Source organism: Salvelinus namaycush, chromosome 13, assembly GCF_016432855.1.
Source record: "Salvelinus namaycush isolate Seneca chromosome 13, SaNama_1.0, whole genome shotgun sequence".
Taxonomy (NCBI): domain Eukaryota; kingdom Metazoa; phylum Chordata; class Actinopteri; order Salmoniformes; family Salmonidae; genus Salvelinus; species Salvelinus namaycush.
In genome coordinates, this window is record NC_052319.1 from 6,152,717 (window position 1) to 6,155,786 (window position 3,070).

Sequence of the window (3,070 nt, forward strand, 5' to 3'; positions counted from 1 at the left end):
ATAAAACATTTCTGAAAAATACATAGTGTACAGCAAATGAAAGACAGGCATCTTGTGATTCCAGCCAATATTTCCGATTTATTAAGTGTTTTACAGCGAAAACACAATATAGCGTTATATTAGCTTACCACAATAGTCAGAAACACAAGCCCTTCCCCAGCAGTAAAAGTTAGCGATCGTGACAAACCAGTAAAATATATATAATTTTTGACTAACCTTGATATTCTTCATCAGATGACAGTCCTATAACATCAGGTTATACATACACTTATGTTTTGTTCGAAAATGTGCATATTTAGAGCTGAAATCAGTGGTTACACATTGTGCTAACGTAGCTACTATTTCCCACAACGTCCAGATATTTTTCTGACACTTTTTCTGACACACATATTCTGACCAAATAGCTATTCATAAACATAACTAAAAAATACATGTTGTATAGGAAATGATAGATCCATTAGTTCTTAATGAAATCGCAGTGTTAGAATTCAAAAAAATAACTTCATTACGACATCCAGCTTCGGTATAGCTAGAGTACCCAAAAGTTGGGCGCCGACGACTAATTCACATGTACGACAGATATATGAAATAGCATCATAAAATGTTTCTTACTTTTGCTGATCTTTCATCAGAATGTTGGACAAGGGGTCCTTTGTCGGGAACAATCGTTGTTTGGATTTAGAACGGCCACTTTCCCTCTCGATTTAGCAAGCACACTAGCCAAGTGGCACGAATCTCTCCATCGTCAACAAAGTCAGAGAACGGAACACGGCAAAACTCCCGAAAAATGTTCAATAATCTGATTAAACTATATTGAAAAAACATACTTTACGATGATATGGTCACATGTATCAAATAAAATCAAAGCCGGAGATAGTAGTCGCCTATAACGGCAGCTAAACAGAAGGCAAATCCAGGTACCTCCTCGCGCTCTCCAGAAAACAGGAAATGGAGGACACGTCATACAAAGAGCTTGTATTCCACTTCAGACCAAGATAAACACTACATTTCTTCTCTCACCGCCTCTTGACATCCAGGGGAAGGTCTATGAAGTGCATGTATACTAATACGTATCATGCCCATTTATAGGCAGGAAGTAGAACAGAGCCTCGATTTCAGACTTTCCACTTCCTGGTCAGGAAGTTTGTGCCAAATGAGTTCTGTTTGACTCACAGATATAATTCAAACGGTTTTAGAAACTAGAGAGTGTTTTCTATCCAATAGTAATAATAATATGCATATTGTACGAGCAAGAATTGAGTACGAGGCCGTTTGAAATGGGCACCTTTTATCTGGCTACTCAATACTGCCCCTGCAGCCCAAACAGGTTAATGAACACGGACAAACTAGGCCACCCTACTAACACACTGGGTGTACTACTTAACCAACCCCAGACACGGGGGAAACGAACACAGTCCAGAAAACACGTAGCACAAAACCAACACCACTACTTACAAACAAACAATCCCGCACAAAGAAACGTGCGGGCCGGCTGACTAATAAGCCCAACTAATTAACCCTAATACAAAACAGGTGAACCCAATAAACACATAGGGAGGGGGAGAAAAGGATCAGTGGCAGCTAATAGGCCGGTGACGACGACCGCCGAACGCCACCCGAACGGGAAGGAGAGCCTGCCTCGGTCGAAGTCGTGACAGTACCCCCCCTCTGACGCGCGGCTCCCGCAGCGCGCCGACACCGGCCTCGAGGTCGACCCGGAGGACGAGGTGCAGGGCGATCCGGATGGAGGCGATGGAAATCCCTCAGCATCGACGGATCCAAAATGTCCCCCACCGGTACCCAGCACCTCTCCTCCGGACCGTACCCCTCCCAGTCCACGAGGTACTGCAGGCCCCTCACCCGGCGTCTCGAGTCCAGAATGGCCCGTATCGTGTACGCCGGGGACCCTTCGATGTCCAGAGGGGGAGGAGGGACCTCCGGCACCTCACCGTGCTGCAGGGGACCAGCTACCACCGGCCTGAGGAGAGACACATGAAACGAGGGGTTAATACGATAATAGGAAGGGAGTTGTAATCGATAACACACCTCGTTTATTCTCCTCAGGACTTTGAAGGGCCCTACACACTGCGGACCCAGCTTCCGGCAGGGCAAGCGGAGGGGCAGGTTTCGGGTCGAGAGCCAGACCCTGTCCCCCGGTACAAACACGGGGGCCTCACTGCGGTGGCGGTCAGCGCTCCTCTTCTGCCGTCCACTGGCTTGTTGGAGAGATTCCTGGACGGCCCTCCATGTCTCCTTGGAACGCTGCACCCATTCCTCCACCGCAGGAGCCTCGGTCTGGCTCGGATGCCATGGTGCCAGGACCGGCTGGTACCCCAATACACACTGAAAGGGGGACACGTTAGTAGAGGAGTGGCGTAGTGAGTTCTGGGCCATTTCGGCCCAGGGAATGTATCTCGCCCACTCCCCTGGCCGGTCCTGGCAATACGACCGCAGAAACCTACCCACCTCCTGGTTCACTCTCTCCACCTGCCCATTACTCTCAGGGTGATACCCGGAGGTCAGGCTGACCGAGACCCCCAAACGCTCCATGAACGCCCTCCATACTCGGGACGTGAATTGGGGGCCCCGATCAGAAACGATGTCCTCCGGAAGACGTGGGTGAATAATGCCTCCGCAGTCTGTAGGGCTGTAGGAATACCGGGCAACGTGAGGAGACGACAGGACTTCGAGAACCGATCCACAATCACCAGTACCGTAGTGTTCCCCTGAGACGGGGGAAGATCGGTCAGAAAATCTACAGACAGGTGCGACCAAGGCCGTTGTGGAACGGGGAGGGGTTGTAACTTCCCTCTAGGAAGGTGCCTAGGAGCCTTACTCTGGGCGCATACCGAACAGGAGGAAACATAAACCCTAACGTCTCTCGCCAAGGTAGGCCACCAATACCTTCCCCGAAGGCTCCCCACTGTCCTCTTCACCCCAGGGTGACCCGAGGAGGGTAGAACGTGAGCCCACCGAATCAATTTGTCCCGAACACCAAGCGGCACGTACTTCCGCCCCACCGGACACTGAGGAGGAGCGGGTTCCGCCCGTAACGCCCGCTCGATGTCCG